This window comes from Pseudophryne corroboree, assembly GCF_028390025.1.
Source record: "Pseudophryne corroboree isolate aPseCor3 chromosome 7 unlocalized genomic scaffold, aPseCor3.hap2 SUPER_7_unloc_2, whole genome shotgun sequence".
NCBI lineage: Eukaryota > Metazoa > Chordata > Amphibia > Anura > Myobatrachidae > Pseudophryne > Pseudophryne corroboree.
This window is the reverse complement of record NW_026967611.1, coordinates 533,776-558,906: the sequence shown is the minus strand read 5'-3', so window position 1 is coordinate 558,906 and position 25,131 is coordinate 533,776. Positions and strand designations below refer to the sequence as shown.

The 25,131-nt window shown below is 40.1% G+C and overlaps 2 non-coding genes across 2 annotated transcripts; both read left to right on the top strand.

The window, feature by feature from the left end:
- The first annotated feature begins 3,935 nt into the window (after positions 1-3,935).
- On the top strand, positions 3,936-4,009 carry TRNAS-ACU (transfer RNA serine (anticodon ACU)). The gene has a single exon. It is a non-coding gene; the product is annotated as a tRNA-Ser (tRNA).
- Positions 4,010-12,841: 8,832 nt separating this feature from the next.
- On the top strand, positions 12,842-12,915 carry TRNAS-ACU (transfer RNA serine (anticodon ACU)). The gene has a single exon. It is a non-coding gene; the product is annotated as a tRNA-Ser (tRNA).
- The last annotated feature ends 12,216 nt before the right edge of the window (positions 12,916-25,131 follow it).

Below are 25,131 nucleotides of genomic sequence, written 5' to 3'. Positions count from 1 at the left end.
GTGCACTCTTTCAAAAACAATATATATATATATGTTATCTTTCAATATTTATTGTGTAAAAAATTATACTTTATTTCGACAATTAAAAATGATGTGTATAGAAAAAAGGGCAAAAATACCTATTGGTATACCCTATAGAACAGATAAATAAGGTACAAAGGTGATTATGTCTCATATAATAAGCTCCTCCAAAATAACAATGTATCTCAAAAGATTCTTTGTAATAGTTTGTAGCAACCCCTGTATATAGTGGTGTGTTTTAGAGTGAGGGCAATAATACCAAAACTCTTAACACGGGATGCGATTTAATAAAATCTGAAATGGAGGAGAGTTGATTAATTACATGCTAGGCGAAAATTTATATGCTGATAATTTAAGTAGGCAAAAAAGGATTATATAGCACTAATATGCTTATTACTGTACTTGTAAAGTATTACACAGTGATATTAAATGTTACACAATAAATGTCAGAAGTAACAAGTCCCACAGTAGGAAGCCGTAACTGACAATCGTTGAATTAGATACTATATTTGTATCAATTTGTCTCGCTAATGCGTACAACGAATACTGTCTGCTAAATCAGGTGTAACAAATATTGATTTTCACTGCAAGGATGATTATGCTAAAAAAACAGAACTGGTATATTAATTGGTTAACATTGACCTTGTAATAATAAAGGTGAGTATTGGAAAGTACCCGTGCCGTTGATCCACTGACTTCTGCTGCCTTCCCATGTGTGAAAAAGGTGTCACAGTGAATGGGAGGTGAGAGAGTCAGCGGCCGGAGCGGGTATGAAGGAAGACAGTGGCGTTACTTGCTGTTGTCGGGAAACGGAGAGGGGTTATCCTGATAACAATATTGTCATTGCAGGAAGAAACCCACTCCCGTCCCGCAATGAGTGCGCGCCGAAATACCTCTGATTAAGAGAGGGTCCTGCTGTTGTAGCCCCCGTGGATATCCTTGCTTGAGAAGCGTGTAAGGAGTTTTGCCTACGAATCCGGGTCCGTGAACGTTACACGGGATTCCCGGAAAGACGTCAGAATGACGTCAGAGTGTTTGAGAAGCGGACGTACGTTTCACCCTAGCCGGGTAATTCAACGATTGTCAGTTACGGCTTCCTATTGTGGGACTTGTTACTTCTGACATTTATTGTGTAACATTTAATATCACTGTGTAATACTTTACAAGTACAGTAATAAGCATATTAGTGCTATATAATCCTTTTTTGCCTACTTAAGTTATCAGCATATAAATTTTCGCCTAGCATGTAATTAATCAACTCTCCTCCATTTCAGATTTTATTAAATCGCATCCCGTGTTAAGAGTTTTGGTATTATTGCCCTCACTCTAAAACACACCACTATATACAGGGGTTGCTACAAACTATTACAAAGAATCTTTTGAGATACATTGTTATTTTGGAGGAGCTTATTATATGAGACATAATCACCTTTGTACCTTATTTATCTGTTCTATAGGGTATACCAATAGGTATTTTTGCCCTTTTTTCTATACACATCATTTTTAATTGTCGAAATAAAGTATAATTTTTTACACAATAAATATTGAAAGATAACATATATATATATTGTTTTTGAAAGAGTGCACCCACAAAGAGGCTTTTTCTCTTTGGTTCCCCATTTCTTTGGAGGGACCAATTCCCTTTTCTACAATATACTATTAAAACAAATTAAAATGGTAAAAGTTATTGTACTTTAAGTAAAAATAAAAGAGCAAAAACATCAATCCCAGTTTTGATTACTTAAATTAACAAAAAAAAAAATGCATATAGCAAAGGATAGTTTCAATCTGCCTACCTCTGGGTTATGGGCCCAGCATGCTTCCATTGCAGTACTCTGCTGCACATGTAAGTGCAAGAGATCCTGAAGCACTCACTCATCATGGGAAAGTACCAATGTGTTTCTTCGTTGGTTGATGGAAGAAACATCTTACAAAAACTCTCCAGATTATTGACTTTTTAAAGTTTTTCTAGGAAACTTTCTAGATGTATGCTTATTAGCCTTTGTCAGTATGTACTTTTTGCAAAGTGTCTCTGTGGCACAATCGGTTAGTGTATCCGGCTACTAACCAAAAGGTTGGTGGTTCAATCCCACCAAGGGACGTAATTGACCTTGTTATCAGATTTTGGTGATCTTTAAGTAGACAAGTCAAAATTTCAAACCCCCTGTTATGGTGTAGGGTACCTGGCCTTCTCTGATGTAATCAGAGTTAGATTTGATTCAGTGATTTTATAAAAACAGCTAGGAAGCACAATTTAGCAGTGGGTTGCAGAGAAAAAGAAATATGCTGGCAAAAAAAATCCAATTGAGTGATTAAACAGCTCTTCATTTTCTGCCTTTATTTTTATGCTAACAAATTTGTTCTCTAAAAAGTGTCCACAAAGCCAAGTCTCTGATTAACACCTTTGTTGGGATGGTTTTTCACCTATAACTAAATTAAACTTGCTTCATTGGAAAGGCAGCAAGATGCATCCTCATTTCAATGTCTACTGAAATATTACAGGTTGACACCAGGAAACATTAACGCCACTGCATCCTTGCTGCTTTCTCATGTAGAAGTCTGTTTAATGTGAAAACAAGGTGATATCTAATTAGCACACAGGTAAGGAATTAAGAAAATCTTTATTTAAGGGTGAAGATGTTTCTCACAAAATCGTTGCCCCAATGCATCATTGAAATTCAAGCTGGAAAGATCACTTGTACATTTTGTATTGCTCTTCTGGTGACAATGTAGTTTGTTTTTGTCAATTACCCGTTTAATAATAGGGTAAAGAAAATTAAGTGGATTTTTTAAAGAAAACTATATTGTCAATATACTATTAAAACAAATTAAAATGGTAAAAGTTATTGTACTTTAAGTAAAAATAAAAGAGCAAAAATATCAATCCCAGTTTTGATTACTTAAATTAACAAAAAAAATTAGAGTTAGATTTGATTCAGTGATTTTATAAAAAAACAGCTAGGAAGCACAATTTAGCAATGGGTTGCAGAGAAAAAAAATATGCTGGCAGAAAAATCCAATTGAGTGATTAAACAGCTCTTCATTTTCTGCCTTTATTTTTATGCTAACAAATTTGTTCTCTAAAAAGTGTCCACAAAGCCAAGTCTCTGATTAACACCTTTGTAGGGATGGTTTTTCACCTATAACTAAATTAAACTTGCTTTATTGGAAAGGCAGCAAGATGCATCCTCATTTCAATGTCTACTGAAATAATACAGGTTGACACCAGGAAACATTAACGCCACTGCATCCTTGCTGCTTTCTCATGTAGAAGTCTGTTTAATGTGAAAACAAGGTGATATCTAATTAGCACACAGGTAAGGAATTAAGAAAATCTTTATTTAAGGGTGAAGATGTTTCTCACAAAATCGTTGCCCCAATGCATCATTGAAATTCAAGCTGGAAAGATGATTTTAATATATCACTTGTACATTTTGTATTGCTCTTCTGGTGACAATGTAGTTTGTTTTTGTCAATTACCATTTTAATAATAGGGTAAAGAAAATTAAGTGGATTTTTGAAAGAAAACAATACTGTCAATAAACTATTAAAACAAATTAAAATGGTAAAAGTTATTGTACTTTAAGTAAACATAAAATAGCTAACATATCAATCCCAGTTTTGGATTACTTTAATTAACAAAAAAAATGCATATAGCAGAGGATAGTTTCAATCTGCCTACCTCTGGTTAATGGGCCCAGCATGCTTCCATTGCAGTACTCTGCTGCACATGTAAGTGCAAGAGATCCTGAAGCACTCACTCATCATGGGAAAGTACCAATGTGTTTCTTCGTTGGTTGATTTAAGAAAATTCTTACAAAAACTCTCCAGATTATTGACTTTTTAAAGTTTTTCTAGGAAACGTTCTAGATGAATGCTTATTAGCCTTTGTCAGTATGTACTTTTTGCAAATTGTCTCTGTGGCGCAATCGGTTAGTGTGTCTGGCTACTAACCAAAATGTTGGTGGTTCAATCCCACCCAGGGACATAATTGACCTTGTGATCAGGTTTTGGTGATATTTAAGTAGACAAGTCAAAATTTCAAACCCCCTCTTATGGTGTAGGGTACCTGGCCTTCTCTGATGTAATCAGAGTTAGATTTGATTCAGTGATTTTATAAAAAACAGCTAGGAAGCACAATTTAGCAATGGGTTGCAGAGAAAAAAAATATGCTGGCAGAAAAATCCAATTGAGTGATTAAACAGCTCTTCATTTTCTGCCTTTATTTTTATGCTAACAAATTTGTTCTCTAAAAAGTGTCCACAAAGCCAAGTCTCTGATTAACACCTTTGTAGGGATGGTTTTTCACCTATAACTAAATTAAACTTGCTTCATTGGAAAGGCAGCAAGATGCATCCTCATTTCAATGTCTACTGAAATAATACAGGTTGACACCAGGAAACATTAACGCCACTGCATCCTTGCTGCTTTCTCATGTAGAAGTCTGTTTAATGTGAAAACAAGGTGATATCTAATTGGCACACAGGTAAGGAATTAAGAAAATCTTTATTTAAGGGTGAAGATGTTTCTCACAAAATCGTTGCCCCAATGCATCATTGAAATTCAAGCTGGAAAGATCACTTGTACATTTTGTATTGCTCTTCTGGTGACAATGTAGTTTGTTTTTGTCAATTACCCTTTTAATAATAGGGTAAAGAAAATTAAGTGGATTTTTTAAAGAAAACTATATTGTCAATATACTATTAAAACAGAGGGTTTGAGTTTGCCTGCACTGCTACAGTTGATTTCATTAAATCATGTTGAGCCAACAGTATCAGAGTGTCATGAATTTATTACAATGAAACAAGAGATTTCTATATATGTTGGCGGTGCGACCCCAGAGGTATTAAATATGTTTGTAGAAAAGGGAATTGGTCCCTCCAAAGAAATGGGGAACCAAAGAGAAAAAGCCTCTTTGTGGGTGCACTCTTTCAAAAACAATATATATATATATGTTATCTTTCAATATTTATTGTGTAAAAAATTATACTTTATTTCGACAATTAAAAATGATGTGTATAGAAAAAAGGGCAAAAATACCTATTGGTATACCCTATAGAACAGATAAATAAGGTACAAAGGTGATTATGTCTCATATAATAAGCTCCTCCAAAATAACAATGTATCTCAAAAGATTCTTTGTAATAGTTTGTAGCAACCCCTGTATATAGTGGTGTGTTTTAGAGTGAGGGCAATAATACCAAAACTCTTAACACGGGATGCGATTTAATAAAATCTGAAATGGAGGAGAGTTGATTAATTACATGCTAGGCGAAAATTTATATGCTGATAACTTAAGTAGGCAAAAAAGGATTATATAGCACTAATATGCTTATTACTGTACTTGTAAAGTATTACACAGTGATATTAAATGTTACACAATAAATGTCAGAAGTAACAAGTCCCACAGTAGGAAGCCGTAACTGACAATCGTTGAATTAGATACTATATTTGTATCAATTTGTCTCGCTAATGCGTACAACGAATACTGTCTGCTAAATCAGGTGTAACAAATATTGATTTTCACTGCAAGGATGATTATGCTAAAAAACCAGAACTGGTATATTAATTGGTTAACATTGACCTTGTAATAATAAAGGTGAGTATTGGAAAGTACCCGTGCCGTTGATCCACTGACTTCTGCTGCCTTCCCATGTGTGAAAAAGGTGTCACAGTGAATGGGAGGTGAGAGAGTCAGCGGCCGGAGCGGGTATGAAGGAAGACAGTGGCGTTACTTGCTGTTGTCGGGAAACGGAGAGGGGTTATCCTGATAACAATATTGTCATTGCAGGAAGAAACCCACTCCCGTCCCGCAATGAGTGCGCGCCGAAATACCTCTGATTAAGAGAGGGTCCTGCTGTTGTAGCCCCCGTGGATATCCTTGCTTGAGAAGTGTGTAAGGAGTTTTGCCTACGAATCCGGGTCCGTGAACGTTACACGGGATTCCCGGAAAGACGTCAGAATGACGTCAGAGTGTTTGAGAAGCGGACGTACGTTTCACCCTAGCCGGGTAATTCAACGATTGTCAGTTACGGCTTCCTACTGTGGGACTTGTTACTTCTGACATTTATTGTGTAACATTTAATATCACTGTGTAATACTTTACAAGTACAGTAATAAGCATATTAGTGCTATATAATCCTTTTTTGCCTACTTAAGTTATCAGCATATAAATTTTCGCCTAGCATGTAATTAATCAACTCTCCTCCATTTCAGATTTTATTAAATCGCATCCCGTGTTAAGAGTTTTGGTATTATTGCCCTCACTCTAAAACACACCACTATATACAGGGGTTGCTACAAACTATTACAAAGAATCTTTTGAGATACATTGTTATTTTGGAGGAGCTTATTATATGAGACATAATCACCTTTGTACCTTATTTATCTGTTCTATAGGGTATACCAATAGGTATTTTTGCCCTTTTTTCTATACACATCATTTTTAATTGTCGAAATAAAGTATAATTTTTTACACAATAAATATTGAAAGATAACATATATATATATTGTTTTTGAAAGAGTGCACCCACAAAGAGGCTTTTTCTCTTTGGTTCCCCATTTCTTTGGAGGGACCAATTCCCTTTTCTACAATATACTATTAAAACAAATTAAAATGGTAAAAGTTATTGTACTTTAAGTAAAAATAAAAGAGCAAAAACATCAATCCCAGTTTTGATTACTTAAATTAACAAAAAAAAAATGCATATAGCAAAGGATAGTTTCAATCTGCCTACCTCTGGGTTATGGGCCCAGCATGCTTCCATTGCAGTACTCTGCTGCACATGTAAGTGCAAGAGATCCTGAAGCACTCACTCATCATGGGAAAGTACCAATGTGTTTCTTCGTTGGTTGATGGAAGAAACATCTTACAAAAACTCTCCAGATTATTGACTTTTTAAAGTTTTTCTAGGAAACTTTCTAGATGTATGCTTATTAGCCTTTGTCAGTATGTACTTTTTGCAAAGTGTCTCTGTGGCACAATCGGTTAGTGTATCCGGCTACTAACCAAAAGGTTGGTGGTTCAATCCCACCAAGGGACGTAATTGACCTTGTTATCAGATTTTGGTGATCTTTAAGTAGACAAGTCAAAATTTCAAACCCCCTGTTATGGTGTAGGGTACCTGGCCTTCTCTGATGTAATCAGAGTTAGATTTGATTCAGTGATTTTATAAAAACAGCTAGGAAGCACAATTTAGCAGTGGGTTGCAGAGAAAAAGAAATATGCTGGCAAAAAAAATCCAATTGAGTGATTAAACAGCTCTTCATTTTCTGGCTTTATTTTTATGCTAACAAATTTGTTCTTTGAAAAGTGTCCACAAAGCCAAGTCTCTGATTAACACCTTTGTAGGGATGGTTTTTCACCTATTACTAAATTAAACTTGCTTCATTGGAAAGGCAGCAAGATGCATCCTCATTTCAATGTCTACTGAAATAATACAGGTTGACACCAGGAAACATTAACGCCACTGTATCCTTGCTGCTTTCTCATGTGGAAGTCTGTTTAATGTGAAAACAAGGTGATATCTAATTAGCACACAGGTAAGGAATTAAGAAAATCTTTATTTAAGGGTGAAGATGTTTCTCACAAAATCGTTGCCCCAATGCATCATTGAAATTCAAGCTGGAAAGATGATTTTAATATATCACTTGTACATTTTGTATTGCTCTTCTGGTGACAATGTAGTTTGTTTTTGTCAATTACCATTTTAATAATAGGGTAAAGAAAATTAAATGGATTTTTGAAAGAAAACAATACTGTCAATATACTATTAAAACAAATTAAAATGGTAAAAGTTATTGTACTTTAAGTAAAAATAAAAGAGCCAAAATATCAATCCCAGTTTTGGATTACTTTAATTGACAAAAAAAAAATGCATATAGCAGAGGATAGTTTCAATCTGCCTACCGCTGGGTTATGGGCCCAGCATGCTTCCATTGCAGTACTCTGCTGCACATGTAAGTGCAAGAGATCCTGAAGCACTCACTCATCATGGGAAAGTACCAATGTGTTTCTTCGTTGGTTGATGGAAGAAACATCTTACAAAAACTCTCCAGATTATTGACTTTTTAAAGTTTTTCTAGGAAAAGTTTTATATGAATACTTATTAGCCTTTGTCAGTATGGACTTTTGCAAAGTGTCTCTGTGGCGCAATCAGTTAGTGTGCATGGCTATTAACCAAAAGGTTGGTGGTTCAATCCCACCCAGGGACGTAATTGACCTTGTTATCAGATTTTGGTGATCTTTAAGTAGACAAGTCAAAATTTCAAACCCCCTGTTCTGGTGTAGGGTACCTGGCCTTCTCTGATGTAATCAGAGTTAGATTTGATTCAGTGATTTTATAAAAACAGCTAGGAAGCACAATTTAGCAGTGGGTTGCCGAGAAAAAGAAATATGCTGGCAAAAAAAATCCAATTGAGTGATTAAACAGCTCTTAATTTTCTGGCTTTATTTTTATGCTAACAAATTTGTTCTATGAAAAGTGTCCACAAAGCCAAGTCTCTGATTAACACCTTTGTAAAGATGGTTTTTAACCTATTACTAAATTAAACTTGCTTCATTGGAAAGGCAGCAAGATGCATCCTCATTTCAATGTCTACTGAAATAATACAGGTTGACACCAGGAAACATTAACGCCACTGCATCCTTGCTGCTTTCTCATGTGGAAGTCTGTTTAATGTGAAAACAAGGTGATATCTAATTAGCACACAGGTAAGGAATTACGAAAATCTTTATTTAAGGGTGAAAATGTTTCTCACAAAATCGTTGCCCCAATGCATCATTGAAATTCAAGCTGGAAAGATGATTTTAATATATCACTTGTACATTTTGTATTGCTCTTCTGGTGACAATGTAGTTTGTTTTTGTCAATTACCATTTTAATAATAGGGTAAAGAAAATTAAGTGGATTTTTGAAAGAAAACAATACTTTTAATATACTATTAAAACAAATTAAAATGGTAAAAGTTATTGTACTGTAAGTAAAAATAAAAGAGCCAAAATATCAATCCCAGTTTTGGATTACTTTAATTAACAAAAAAAAAAATGCATATAGCAGAGGATAGTTTCAATCTGCCTACCTCTGGGTTATGTGCCCAGCATGCTTCCATTGCTGTACTCTGCTGCACATGTAAGTGCAATAGATCCTGAAGCACTCACTCATCATGGGAAAGTACCAATGTGTTTCTTCGTTGGTTGATGGAAGAAACATCTTACAAAAACTCTCCAGATTATTGACTTTTTAAAGTTTTTCTAGGAAACGTTTTAGATGAATGCTTATTAGCCTTTGTCAGTATGTACTTTTGCAAAGTGTCTCTGTGGCGCAATCAGTTAGTGTGTATGGCTATTAACCAAAAGGTTGGTGGTTCAATCCCACCCAGGGACGTAATTGACCTTGCTATCAGATTTTGGTGATCTTTAAGTAGACAAGTCAAAATTTCAAACCCACTCTTATGGTGTAGGGTACCTGGCCTTCTCTGATGTAATCAGAGTTAGATTTGATTAAGTGATTTTATAAAAACAGCTAGGAAGCACAATTTAGCAGTGGGTTGCAGAGAAAAAGAAATATGCTGGCAAAAAAAATCCAATTGAGTGATTAAACAGCTCTTCATTTTCTGGCTTTATTTTTATGCTAACAAATTTGTTCTCTGAAAAGTGTCCACAAAGCCAAGTCTCTGATTAACACCTTTGTAAGGATGGTTTTTCACCTATTACTAAATTAAACTTGCTTCATTGGAAAGGCAGCAAGATGCATCCTCATTTCAATGTCTACTGAAATAATACAGGTTGACACCAGGAAACATTAACGCCACTGCATCCTTGCTGCTTTCTCATGTGGAAGTCTGTTTAATGTGAAAACAAGGTGATATCTAATTAGCACACAGGTAAGGAATTAAGAAAATCTTTATTTAAGGGTGAAAATGTTTCTCACAAAATCGTTGCCCCAATGCATCATTGAAATTCAAGCTGGAAAGATGATTTTAATATATCACTTGTACATTTTGTATTGCTCTTCTGGTGACAATGTAGTTTGTTTTTGTCAATTACCATTTTAATAATAGGGTAAAGAAAATTAAGTGGATTTTTAAAAGAAAACAATACTTTCAATATACTATTAAAACAAATTAAAATGGTAAAAGTTATTGTACTTTAATGAAAAATAAAAGAGCAAAAATATCAATCCCAGTTTTGGATTACTTTAATTAACAAAAAAAATGCATATAGCAGAGGATAGTTTTAATCTGCCTACCTCTGGGTTATGGGCCCAGCATGCTTCCATTGCAGTACTCTGCTGCACATGTAAGTGCAAGAGATCCTGAAGCACTCACTCATCATGGGAAAGTACCAATGTGTTTCTTCGTTGGTGGATGGAAGAAACATCTTACAAAAACTCTCCAGATTATTGACTTTTTAAAGTTTTTCTAGGAAACGTTTTAGATGAATGCTTATTAGCCTTTGTCAGTATGTACTTTTGCAAAGTGTCTCTGTGGCGCAATCAGTTAGTGTGTACGGCTATAAACCAAAAGGTTGGTGGTTCAATCCCACCCATTGACGTAATTGACCTTGTTATCTGATTTTGGTGATCTTTAAGTAGACAAGTCAAAATTTCAAATCCCCTCTTATGGTGTAGGGTACCTGGCCTTCTCTGATGTAATCAGAGTTAGATTTGATTCAGTGATTTTATAAAAACAGTTAGGAAGCACAATTTAGCAGTGGGTTGCAGAGAAAAAGAAATATGCTGGCAAAAAAAAATCCAATTGAGTGATTAAACAGCTCTTCATTTTCTGGCTTTATTTTTATGCTAACAAATTTGTTCTCTGAAAAGTGTCCACAAAGCCAAGTCTCTGATTAACACCTTTGTAGGGATGGTTTTTCACCTATTACTAAATTAAACTTGCTTCATTGGAAAGGCAGCAAGATGCATCCTCATTTCAATGTCTACTGAAATAATACAGGTTGACACCAGGAAACATTAACGCCACTGCATCCTTGCTGCTTTCTCATGTAGAAGTCTGTTTAATGTGAAAACAAGGTGATATCTAATTAGCACACAGGTAAGGAATTAAGAAAATCTTTATTTAAGGGTGAAAATGTTTCTCACAAAATCGTTGCCCCCAATGCATCATTGAAATTCAAGCTGGAAAGATGATTTTAATATATCACTTGTACATTTTGTATTGCACTTCTGGTGACAATGTAGTTTGTTTTTGTCAATTACCATTTTAATAATAGGGTAAAGAAAATTAAGTGGATTTTTAAAAGAAAACAATACTTTCAATATACTATTAAAACAAATTAAAATGGTAAAAGTTATTGTACTTTAATGAAAAATAAAGAGCAAAAATATCAATCCCAGTTTTGGATTACTTTAATTAACAAAAAAAATGCATATAGCAGAGGATAGTTTTAATCTGCCTACCTCTGGGTTATGGGCCCAGCATGCTTCCATTGCAGTACTCTGCTGCACATGTAAGTGCAAGAGATCCTGAAGCACTCACTCATCATGGGAAAGTACCAATGTGTTTCTTCGTTGGTGGATGGAAGAAACATCTTACAAAAACTCTCCAGATTATTGACTTTTTAAAGTTTTTCTAGGAAACGTTTTAGATGAATGCTTATTAGCCTTTGTCAGTACAGACTTTTGCAAAGTGTCTCTGTGGCGCAATCAGTTAGTGTGTACGGCTATAAACCAAAAGGTTGGTGGTTCAATCCCACCCATTGACGTAATTGACCTTGTTATCTGATTTTGGTGATCTTTAAGTAGACAAGTCAAAATTTAAAATCCCCTCTTATGGTGTAGGGTACCTGGCCTTCTCTGATGTAATCAGAGTTAGATTTGATTCAGTGATTTTATAAAAACAGTTAGGAAGCACAATTTAGCAGTGGGTTGCAGAGAAAAAGAAATATGCTGGCAAAAAAATCCAATTGAGTGATTAAACAGCTCTTCATTTTCTGGCTTTATTTTTATGCTAACAAATTTGGTCTCTGAAAAGTGTCCACAAAGCCAAGTCTCTGATGAACACCTTTGTAAGGATGGTTTTTCACCTATTACTAAATTAAACTTGCTTCATTGGAAAGGCAGCAAGATGCATCCTCATTTCAATGTCTACTGAAATAATACAGGTTGACACCAGGAAACATTAACGCCAATGCATCCTTGCTGCTTTCTCATGTGGAAGTCTGTTTAATGTGAAAACAAGGTGATATCTAATTAGCACACAGGTAAGGAATTAAGAAAATCTTTATTTAAGGGTGAAGATGTTTCTCACAAAATCGTTGCCCCAATGCATCATTGAAATTCAAGCTGGAAAGATGATTTTAATATATCACTTGTACATTTTGTATTGCTCTTCTGGTGACAATGTAGTTTGTTTTTGTCAATTACCATTTTAATAATAGGGTAAAGAAAATTAAGTGGATTTTTGAAAGAAAACAATACTGTCAATATACTATTAAAACAAATTAAAATGGTAAAAGTTATTGTACTTTAAGTAAACATAAAATAGCTAACATATCAATCCCAGTTTTGGATTACTTTAATTAACAAAAAAAATGCATATAGCAGAGGATAGTTTCAATCTGCCTACCTCTGGTTAATGGGCCCAGCATGCTTCCATTGCAGTACTCTGCTGCACATGTAAGTGCAAGAGATCCTGAAGCACTCACTCATCATGGGAAAGTACCAATGTGTTTCTTCGTTGGTTGATTTAAGAAAATTCTTACAAAAACTCTCCAGATTATTGACTTTTTAAAGTTTTTCTAGGAAATGTTCTAGATGAATGCTTATTAGCCTTTGTCAGTATGTACTTTTTGCAAATTGTCTCTGTGGCGCAATCGGTTAGTGTGTCTGGCTACTAACCAAAAGGTTGGTGGTTCAATCCCACCCAGGGACATAATTGACCTTGTGATCAGGTTTTGGTGATATTTAAGTACACAAGTCAAAATTTCAAACCCCCTCTTATGGTGAAGGGTACCTGGCCTTCTCTGATGTAATTAGATTTGATTCAGTGATTTTATAAAAAACAGCTAGGAAGCACAATTTAGCAATGGGTTGCAGAGAAAAAAAATATGCTGGCAGAAAAATCTAATTGAGTGATTAAACAGCTCTTCATTTTCTGCCTTTATTTTTATGCTAACAAATTTGTTCTCTAAAAAGTGTCCACAAAGCCAAGTCTCTGATTAACACCTTTGTTGGGATGGTTTTTCACCTATAACTAAATTAAACTTGCTTCATTGGAAAGGCAGCAAGATGCATCCTCATTTCAATGTCTACTGAAATATTACAGGTTGACACCAGGAAACATTAACGCCACTGCATCCTTGCTGCTTTCTCATGTAGAAGTCTGTTTAATGTGAAAACAAGGTGATATCTAATTAGCACACAGGTAAGGAATTAAGAAAATCTTTATTTAAGGGTGAAGATGTTTCTCACAAAATCGTTGCCCCAATGCATCATTGAAATTCAAGCTGGAAAGATCACTTGTACATTTTGTATTGCTCTTCTGGTGACAATGTAGTTTGTTTTTGTCAATTACCCGTTTAATAATAGGGTAAAGAAAATTAAGTGGATTTTTTAAAGAAAACTATATTGTCAATATACTATTAAAACAAATTAAAATGGTAAAAGTTATTGTACTTTAAGTAAAAATAAAAGAGCAAAAATATCAATCCCAGTTTTGATTACTTAAATTAACAAAAAAAATTAGAGTTAGATTTGATTCAGTGATTTTATAAAAAAACAGCTAGGAAGCACAATTTAGCAATGGGTTGCAGAGAAAAAAAATATGCTGGCAGAAAAATCCAATTGAGTGATTAAACAGCTCTTCATTTTCTGCCTTTATTTTTATGCTAACAAATTTGTTCTCTAAAAAGTGTCCACAAAGCCAAGTCTCTGATTAACACCTTTGTAGGGATGGTTTTTCACCTATAACTAAATTAAACTTGCTTCATTGGAAAGGCAGCAAGATGCATCCTCATTTCAATGTCTACTGAAATAATACAGGTTGACACCAGGAAACATTAACGCCACTGCATCCTTGCTGCTTTCTCATGTAGAAGTCTGTTTAATGTGAAAACAAGGTGATATCTAATTAGCACACAGGTAAGGAATTAAGAAAATCTTTATTTAAGGGTGAAGATGTTTCTCACAAAATCGTTGCCCCAATGCATCATTGAAATTCAAGCTGGAAAGATCACTTGTACATTTTGTATTGCTCTTCTGGTGACAATGTAGTTTGTTTTTGTCAATTACCCTTTTAATAATAGGGTAAAGAAAATTAAGTGGATTTTTAAAAGAAAACTATACTGTCAATATACTATTAAAACAAATTAAAATGGTAAAAGTTATTGTACTTTAAGTAAAAATAAAAGAGCAAAAATATCAATCCCAGTTTTGATTACTTTAATTAACAAAAAAAATGCATATAGCAGAGGATAGTTTCAATCTGCCTACCTCTGAGTAATGGGCCCAGCATGCTTCCATTGCAGTACTCTGCTGCACATGTAAGTGCAAGAGATCCTGAAGCACTCACTCATCATGGGAAAGTACCAATGTGTTTCTTCATTGGTTGATGGAAGAAACATCTTACAAAAACTCTCCAGATTATTGACTTTTTAAAGTTTTTCTAGGAAACGTTCTAGATGTATGCTTATTAGACTTTGTCAGTATGTACTTTTTGCAAAGTGTCTCTGTGGCGCAATCGGTTAGTGTGTCTGGCTACTAATCAAAAGGTTGGTGGTTCAATCCCAACCAGGGACGTAATTGACCTTGTTATCAGATTTTGGTGATCTTTAAGTAGACAAGTCAAAATTTCAAACCCCCTGTTATGGTGTAGGGTACCTGGCCTTCTCTGATGTAATCAGAGTTAGATTTGATTCAGTGATTTTATAAAAACAGCTAGGAAGCACAATTTAGCAGTGGGTTGCAGAGAAAAAGAAATATGCTGGCAAAAAAAATCCAATTGAGTGATTAAACAGCTCTTCATTTTCTGGCTTTATTTTTATGCTAACAAATTTGTTCTTTGAAAAGTGTCCACAAAGCCAAGACTCTGATTAACACCTTTGTAGGGATGGTTTTTTACCTATTACTAAATTAAACTTGCTTCATTGGAAAGGCAGCAAGATGCATCCTCATTTCAATGTCTACTGAAATAATACAGGTTGACACCAGGAAACATTAACGCCACTGTATCCTTGCTGCTTTCTCATGTGGAAGTCTGTTTAATGTGAAAACAAGGTGATATCTAATTAGCACACAGGTAAGGAATTAAGAAAATCTTTATTTAAGGGTGAAGATGTTTCTCACAAAATCGTTGCCCCAATGCATCATTGAAATTCAAGCTGGAAAGATGATTTTAATATATCACTTGTACATTTTGTATTGCTCTTCTGGTGACAATGTAGTTTGTTTTTGTCAATTACCATTTTAATAATAGGGTAAAGAAAATTAAATGGATTTTTGAAAGAAAACAATACTGTCAATATACTATTAAAACAAATTAAAATGGTAAAGGTTATTGTACTTTAAGTAAAAATAAAAGAGCCAAAATATCAATCCCAGTTTTGGATTACTTTAATTAACAAAAAAAAATGCATATAGCAGAGGATAGTTTCAATCTGCCTACCGCTGGGTTATGGGCCCAGCATGCTTCCATTGCAGTACTCTAGGTCTGTAGCCTCTTCAAGATCGCAGGAGCAGAGATTGTCCTCTGCTTCTGCCAAATCCACTGCATGACGCTGGGGCTTTCTTGGAGGAGCCCACACCAGTGGGGGCACGTCTAAAACTCTTCAGTCAGTTCTGGATTCATTCGGACCTGGACTCGTGGGTTTTACAAATAGTGTCCCAAGGGTACAAACTGGGGTTTCAAGACGTTCCCCCTCACCGATTGTTCAAATTGGCCTTAGTCAGCAGGGAGAAGGTTTTTATTCAAGCCTCTTCGTGGTCCCGAAGCCGGACGGCTCAGTCAGACCAATCTAAAATCTGAAATCCCTCAATTTCTTCCTAAAGAAATTCAATTTCAAGATGGAATCTCTCAGGGTAGTGATCTCCAGTCCGGAGGAAAGAGATTTCATGGTTTTGGTAGACATAAAGGATGCCTACTTACATGTTCCCATTTAGCCACTGCATCAAGCTACCTAAGGTTTGCAATTCAGGATTGTCATTACCAATTTCAGACATTGCCGTTTGGTCTGTCCACGGCTCCGAGGATTTTCACCAGGGTGATGGCGGAAATGATGGTTCTCCTTCGCAAGCAAGGAGTCACAATTATCCCGTACTTGGATGATCTCCTGATAAAGGCGAGATCCAGGGACCAGTTGGTGCAAAACATTGCACTCTCCCTGACAGTTCTTCAACAACATGGTTGGCTCCTACACTTGCCAAAATCGCAGTTGGTCCCAATGACGCGGTAGTTGTTTTTGGGAGTCATACTGGACACAGAAGAGGTTTTCTTCCAGGGGAAAGGCTATGGAGATCCAGAGTCTGGTCAAACAAATTCTGAAACCAGCAAGAGTGTTAATCCATCAATGCATTCGGTTGCTGGGGAAGATGGTTGTGGCCTACGAGGCCATTCAGTTTGGCAGGTTCCATGCCAGAGTGTTCCAGTGGGACCTGTTGGACAAGTGGTCCGGATCCCACCTACACATGCACCGGAGGATAATCCTGTCTTCCAAGACCAGAATCTCACTCCATTGGTGGCTGCACAGTTCTCACCTCCTAGAGGGGTGATGGTTCGGGATCCAGCACTGGATCCTAGGGACCACAGATGCAACCCTCCGAGGCTGGGGAGCAGTCACACAGGGGGAAAACGTCCAAGGAAGATGGTCAAGTCAGGAAAGTTGTCTCCACATAAATGTTCTGGAGTTAAGGGCCATTTAATAACTGCAGACACAGTACACACAGGGACGGGTGCCCAGCATCCTCTACAGACTAAGAGAAAAGGATTTACCGGTAGGTATTAAAATCCTAGTTTCTCTAACGTCCTAGAGGATGCTGGGGACTCCGTAAGGACCATGGGGATAGACGGGCTCCGCAGAGTTCATGATCTTCACTAAGGTAACGCACAGCACTGCAGCTGTGCGCCATTGCTCCCATACACCTCACATACTCCGGTCACTGTAAGGGTGCAGGGCGCAGGGGGGGCACCCTGGGCAGCAATATAAACCTCTTTTTGGCAAAAATATAACATATATACAGCTGGGCACTGTATATATGTATGAGCCCCCGCCAATTTTACAGTTTAAGCGGGACAGAAGCCCGCCGCCGAGGGGGCAGGGCTTCTCCATCAGCACTCACCAGCGCCATTTTTTCTCCACAGCACCGCTGAGAGGAAGCTCCCCGGACTCTCCCCTGCTTATACCACGGTAGAGAAGATGGTTGAAAAGAGGGGGGGGGCACAAAATTCGGCGCAAATTACATACAGCAGCGCTACTGGACAAACATTAAGATACTGTGTTATTCCTGGGTTATATAGCGCTGGGGTGTGTGCTGGCATACTCTCTCTCTGTCTCTCCAAAGGGCCTTGTGGGGAAACTGTCTCCAGAAAAAGCATTCCCTGTGTGTGTGGTGTGTCGGTACACGTGTGTCGACATGTCTGAGGAAGAAGGCTATATTAGAGAGGATTGGGAGCAAATGAATGTGGTGTCCTCGCTGACACCTGATTGGATGGATATGTGGAATGCTTTAAATGCTAGTGTAAACTCATTGTACAAAAGATTAGACAAGGCTGAAGCTTTGGGACAGTCAGGGTCTCAACCCATGCCTGATCCTATGTTGCAGGGACTGTCAGGGTCTCATAAGCGCCCACTATCCCAGATTGTTGACACAGATACCGACATGGATTCTGACTCCAGTGTCGATTACGATGATGCAAAGTTACAGCCAAAATTGGCAAAATCCATTCGATATATGATTATGGCAATAAAAGATGTTTTGCACATCACAGAGGAACCCCCTGTCCCTGACAAGAGGGTACATATGTACAAGGGAAAGAAGCCTGAGGTAACCTTTGAGGGGGTCACACGAGCTGAACGAGTTATGTGAAAAAGCTTGGGAATCTCCAGATAAAAGACTGCAGATTTCCAAAAGGATTCTTATGGCGTATCCTTTTCCATCAACGGATAGGTTACGATGGAAATCCTCCCCTAGGATGGACAAAGCATTAACACGCACAGCTACAGTTGGAAAATCAAATTTTTACCTTATGTTCCCTCACAGCATAAGAAAGCTATGCATTTTCAAATGCAGTCCTTTCGGTCACAAAGAAACAAGAAAGTGCGAGGTGCGTCCTTTCTTGCCAGAGGTAGGGGCAGAGGAATAAAGCTGCACAACACAGCTAGTTCCCAGGAACAGAAGTCCTCCCCGGCCTCTACAAAATCTACCTCATGACGCTGGGGCTCCACTGGCAGAGTCCGGCCCATGTGATGTCATGCAGCTGCTCTGACCACACCTCCTGTTTCTCCGTTGCCGACCCCATTTTGAAACCGTGCCCCCGCACCGCTCCATCTCCGACTTGGAAATGGAGTGTTGTTGACCCCCCTCCCCCCCCCTTCACCGATTCACAGGCAGAGGCGATCGCATTATCTGCGGGGTGCCGCAGAAAATGCAGGCGGATGCGTATGCTCTTAGCAGTTTTTGCAGTTTGATTGCGATCCAACCTGAATCAGGCCCCATTACCTATCACAATGCACTGCGGGTAGTACAAAATGGGGTTAATATAGGAGAAAAAACCCCAGAGCTGTGCTCCTTAACTCCCCCTGGTGGCTAGTGGAGCGGCTGCCCAGTAATCAGTGTCCACGCCAGTGCGCACACGGCCCGCCCCCATCAGCGGCCTCCTGATCCCGGAGGGTGGTGTGTGTGTGACTGACCTTAGGAAGAAACCGGAGCCTCCGCTGCAGTGACCCAGCAACCGGGGCACGGGAGTATACTGCGCCACTGGGAGTGATGGAGCTGCAGTAAAGAAGTCTATTAGACCTAGCCTGCTGCAGCCCTTGTAGATTCTTATGAAAAAAGTTCTTCTTTTCTTGCCAAAATTAATAGCTAAGAATAGGCTGCCTGAGGCAGCCCCCTGTTAAGTGGCCTGCTACTGAAGGCACCAACTACAAACTGAGCTCCCTGTTCATGGAAGCGAGGTTATAGAGGAGGGGGCGCTGAGCATCTTGGGAACAGTCAAAAGCTTTGAGCCTGTTGGTGCCTCAGATCAAGATCCTACTCTACACCCCAATGTGAATCCTTGTGGAGTCCAGTGTACCCCACAGAAGAAATGAATGTGTCACACCCATTGGCAGCAACATTAGAATAGCTGCTGATGGGCACAATTGAGAAAGGAAGGGGGGAAAACATTTGAATCCAGCACATATATGTAATTTGAATATGTAATTTGTACCTTCCTACTTTAAAATGTAATGGATGAACCTCACCCTGTGAGAACTATCTTCATGATCAAGAGATCTCATATGCAAGATAAGTATGTGTTGGGATAGGGCTGTGGAGGGCGGCTGCTCGGGCACACCCCTGTCAAGTTAAGGAGATTCAACTGAGGCAGCACAAGGGAACTCTCATCTGGGGACAACAACTGCAGGGAGAACACATTTTCAGACGAATGTGGGAGGGCAGAAGGCTGCCTAATACTGAAGCACCCCCAAACAACAAACCAAATGCAACAACTAGTGCAAGCATTCCTGGGGGAAGGCCTGCAGCAGATGGATTTGCATATGGTGATGTCATCCAAGCAGTGGGCATAGTTGGCTGCAACCCTCGTCTGCATATGAAAAGAGAAAAGGGTCACGCAGGGCATGGCGGCCTTTGTGGGGTTGCGCTTGGATGACACCTAAATCGCTTTATACACCCCCACCCCCCATCAGTGTGGGCTCATGTTGGCCATGCCCCAGCCCCTGAAGCATTCAAGCTGATTTCTTGCAGCAGCTGGACCCAGTAACAGCTCCAGAGTTGCTCTACAAGACAAGTAAAAGGGTGTGAGCCCTGCAGCACCACCTGTAGTTTGCATACACACATATATAGGACAGCATCTCTTATATGCCCCAGGGTCAATAAAATAGTATCCTTATCTATGGTATCCATCCCCTCAGATAAGGTAACCGTCCATGCCGCTACAGCACTACACACCCAGGCCGACGCAATTGCCGGTCTGAGTAAGGTACCTGAATGTGTATAAATGGACTTCAGGGTAATCTCCTGTTTGCGGTCAGCAGACTCTTTGAGGGTAGCCGTATACTGGGACGGGAGGGCTACCTTCTTGGATAAGCGTGTTAATGCTTTGTCCACCCTAGGGGAGGATTCCCATCGTAACCTATCCATTGATGGGAAAGGATACGCCATAAGAATCCTTTTGGAAATCTGCAGTCTTTTATCTGGAGATTCCCAAGCTTTTTCACATAACTCGTTCAGCTCGTGTGACCCCCTCAAAGGTTACCTCAGGCTTTTTTCCCTTGTACATATGTACCCTCTTGTCAGGGACAGGGGGTTCCTCTCTGATGTGCAAAACATCTTTTATTGCCATAATCATATATCGAATGGATTTTGCCAATTTTGGCTGTAACTTTGCATCATCGTAATCGACACTGGAGTCAGAATCCGTGTCGGTATCTGTGTCAACAATCTGGGATAGTGGGCGCTTATGAGACCCTGACAGTCCCTGCAACATAGGATCAGGCATGGGTTGAGACCCTGACTGTCCCAAAGCTTCAGCCTTGTCTAATCTTTTGTGCAATGAGTTTACACTAGCATTTAAAATATTCCACATATCCATCCAATCAGCTGTCGGTGGAGACACCACATTCATTTGCTCCTGCTCCTCTCTAATATAGCCTTCTTCCTCAGACATGTCGACACACGTGTACCGACACACCACAAACCCAGGGAATGCTTTTTCTGAAGACAGTTTCCCCACAAGGCCCTTTGGAGAGACAGAGAGAGAGAGTATGCCAGCACACACCCCAGCGCTATATAACCCAGGAATACACAGTAACTTAATGTTTGCCCAGTAGTACTGCTGTATGTAATTTGCGCCGAATTATGTGCCCCCCCCCCCCCTCTTTTCAACTCTCTTGTCTACTATGGTATAAGCAGGGGAGAGTCCGGGGAGCTTCCTCTCAGCGGTGCTGTGAAGAAAAAATGGCGCTGGTGAGTGCTGAGGGAGAAGCCCCGCACCCTCGGCGGCGGGCTTCTGTCCCGCTTAAACTGTAAAATTGGTGGGGGCTCATACATATATACAGTGCCCAGCTGTATATGTGTTATAGTTTTGCCAAAAAGAGGTTTATATTGCTGCCCAGGTGCCCCCCCCCCCCTGCGCCCTGCACCCTTACAGTGACTGGAGTGTGTGAGGTGTATGGGAGCAATGGCGCACAGCTGCAGTGCTGTGCGTTACTTCAGTGAAGATCATGAAGTCTTTTGCCACCTCTGAAGTCTTCTTTTCTTCTCATACTCACCCGGCTTCTATCTTCCGGCTCTGCAAGGGGGACGGAGGCACGGCCCTGGGACGGACGGCGATGGTGAGATCCTGCGTACCAATCCCTCTGGAGCTAGTGGTGTCCAGTAGCCTAAGAAGCAGGACCTTGCAACTCGGAGAGTAGGGCTGCTTCTCTCCCCTCAGTCCCTCGATGAGGGAGTCTGTTGCCAGCAGTGCTCCCTGAAAATTAAAAACCTAACAAAATACTTTCTGTCAGAAAGCTCAGGAGAGCTCCTGAAAAGCACCCAGTCTCCACTGGGCACAGTATCAAACTGAGGTCTGGAGGAGGGGCATAGAGGGAGGAGCCAGTGTACACCCAGAACTAAAGTCTTTCTTAAAGTACCCATGTCTCCTGCGGAGCCTGTCTATCCCCATGGTCCTTACGGAGTCCCCAGCATCCTCTAGGACGTTAGAGAAAATAGGATTTTAATACCTACCGGTAAATCCTTTTCTCTTAGTCCGTAGAGGATGCTGGGCACCCGTCCCAGTGCGTACTGTGTCTGCAGTTATTAAATGGCCCTTAACTCCAGAATATTTATGTGGAGACAACTTTCCTGACTTGACCATCTTCCTTGGATGTTTTCCCCCTGTGTGACTGCTCCCCAGCCTCGGAGGGTTGCATCCGTGGTCCCTAGGATCCAGTCCTGGATCCCGAACCATCGCCCCTCTAGGAGGTGAGAACTGTGCAGCCACCAATGGAGTGAGATTCTGGTCTTGGAAGACAGGATTATCCTCCGGTGCATGTGTAGGTGGGATCCGGACCACTTGTCCAACAGGTCCCACTGGAACACTCTGGCATGGAACCTGACAAACTGAATGGCCTCGTAGGCCGCAACCATCTTCCCCAGCAACAGAATGCATTGATGGATTAACACTCTTGCTGGTTTTAGAATTTGTTTGACCAGACTCTGGATCTCCATAGCCTTTCCACTGGAAGAAAGCCTCTTCTGTGTCCAGTATGACTCCCAAAAACAACAACCGCGTCATTGGGACCAACTGCGATTTTGGCAAGTTTAGGAGCCAACCATGTTGTTGAAGAACTGTCAGGGAGAGTAGATGTTTTGCACCAACTGGTCCCTGGATCTCGCCTTTATCAGGAGATCATCCAAGTACGGGATAATTGTGACTCCTTGCTTGCGAAGGAGAACCATCATTTCCGCCATCACCCTGGTGAAAATCCTCGGAGCCGTGGACAGACCAAACGGCAACGTCTGAAATTGGTAATGACAATCCTGAATTGCAAACCTCAGGTAGCTTTATGCAGTGGCTAAACGGGAACATGTAATTAGGCATCCTTATGTCTACCAAAACCATGAAATCTCCTTCCTCCGGACTGGAGATCCCTACCCTGAGAGATTCCATCTTGAAATTGAATTTCTTTAGGTAGAAATTGAGGGATTTCAGATTTAAGATTGGTCTGTCTGAGCCGTCCGGCATCGGGACCACGAAGAGGCTTGAATAAAAACCTTCTCCCTGCTGACTAAGGCCGATTTGAACAATCGGTGAGGGGGAACGTCTTGAAACCCCAGTTTGTACCCTTGTGACACTATTTGTAAAACCCACGAGTCCAGGTCTAAATTAATCAAGAACTGACTGAAGTGTTTTAGACGTGCCCCCACTGGTGCGGGCTCCTGCAAGAAAGCCCTAGCGTCATGCAGTGGATTTGGCAGAAGCAGAGGACGATCTCTGCTCCTGCGATCTTGAAGAGGCTACAGACCTCTTCCCTCTTTTCCTTCCTCTACCTGCAAAGAAAGGGGAATCTTAACTTCTTGCATATCTATTGGGCCAAAATGACTGCGTTAGACAATGATGCGTCTTCATCCGTTGAGAGGGAACATAGGGCAAGAAGGTTGACTTACCTGCGGGAGCTGCCGAGATCAAATTAACTAGGCCGTCACCAAACAAGGCTTCACCTTCATAGGGAAGAGACTCCCTTTCTTCTTGGAGTCAGCATCAGCATTCCCTTGGTTAATCCACAATGCCCTCCTATCCGAGACTGCCATGAAATTGGCCCGTGAACTCAAGAGTCCTATATCCCTTGCAGTCGTAAGTATGCTGCAGTGTCCTTGATATGATCCAACGTAAGGAGTATCCCATCTTTCCAAGATATCTATATCGGATGACGAGGTATTCGACCAATTCTTGAATACTACTACTCACCCATGCGCATGTAATGGCAGGTCTAAGTAATGTACCCGTGGTTACATAACTAGAAATAATGTAGCTTCCTGCATACGATCCGCTGGATTTGTGACAGGGCCCCGTGCAGAAGAGGGGTGACTCCCACTTTATTCTGTCCGCAGCAGGAAATTAATAAATAACCGGAAACCTTTTGGGGATTTGAAACCATCTTGTCGAGCTGGCCCAGACTTTCTCAAACAGAGATGGAGGAACGTTACATCAGCTTTCATTATATATCTATATATACATACATATATACCCCTTTGTCAGGAACAGCAGGGTCAGTGATGTTAATATGTCCTTAATATCCACAATCATGTACTGAATGCTCCTTGACAATATTGGATCTAATCAGGAAATATTATGGCCGACATAGGAATCAGTATCCGAGTCAGTATCGATGTGTAGTAACATTTTTGCGGGCCTGAGTGAAAAGAAGCATAGCCATGAACATCACATCTTTTCTCTACGTCTGTGTCTGGGACACAGATTTATCCAACCTCACTCTGATATTACTGAAACTTTCACCCAGTCAGTTATTGGTGGTGCCAACAGGGCCACCATCATATGTCTGCATTCCTAATATAGTTTCCTCTTGGGAAAAACATTCAGCCACCGACATGTTGACACACATGTACCAAGTACCCACAGACACATCGGCTTATGGGGGATAGACCTACAGTAAATCTGTCAGAGGGACAGAGAGGATTTTTCAGCTCACAATCCAGCGCCAAAAGTACACAGTCTGGGAAATAATAAACTCTATAGTGATAGACTTGTTACGCTCTATAGATGTGCTGGTGAGGTGAGGAAGAAGCCCCGCCGCTGTAATGGCACGCTTCTGTCCCGCTCAGAAACAAATAATTAATTACGCTGGCGGGGTAAGTACAGTGCCCAGGCACTAATGTCCACTTTTGCCAGCCTTTTGTGAGGAATTTATGCTGCCCAGGGTGCCCCCCTTCCCCACCCACACGCCCTGCACCCTGCAGTGCCTGTGTTTGTGTGGGAGCATGGCGCACAGCATTCCGCTCGCTGCGTGGTACCTCAGAATGCCGTCACTGGAGAAGAAGTCTTCTGTTCTTCTGCTACTCGCCTGTCTTCTGACTTCTGGCTCTGTAAGGGGGTGATGGCAGGCTACGGGAGTGGGCATCTAGGCGTACCTAGCGATCAGCACCCTCAGGAGCTAATGGTGTCCTGTCAGCCAGAAGCAGAGCCATTGAACTCACTAGAAGTTGGTCATACTTCTCTCCCCTAAGTTCCACGAAGCAGGGAGACTGTTGCCAGCAGCCTCCCTGAAAATAAGAAAAACTAACATAAGTCTTTTCAGAGAAACTCAGTAGAGCTCCCCTGTAGTGCATCCAGTCTCACTGGGCACAATTCTAAAACTGGAGTCTGGAGGAGGGCAGAGCCGAAACTAGGGAGGGGCTAGGGGGGGCATGTGACCCGGGCGCGGGATTTGATAGG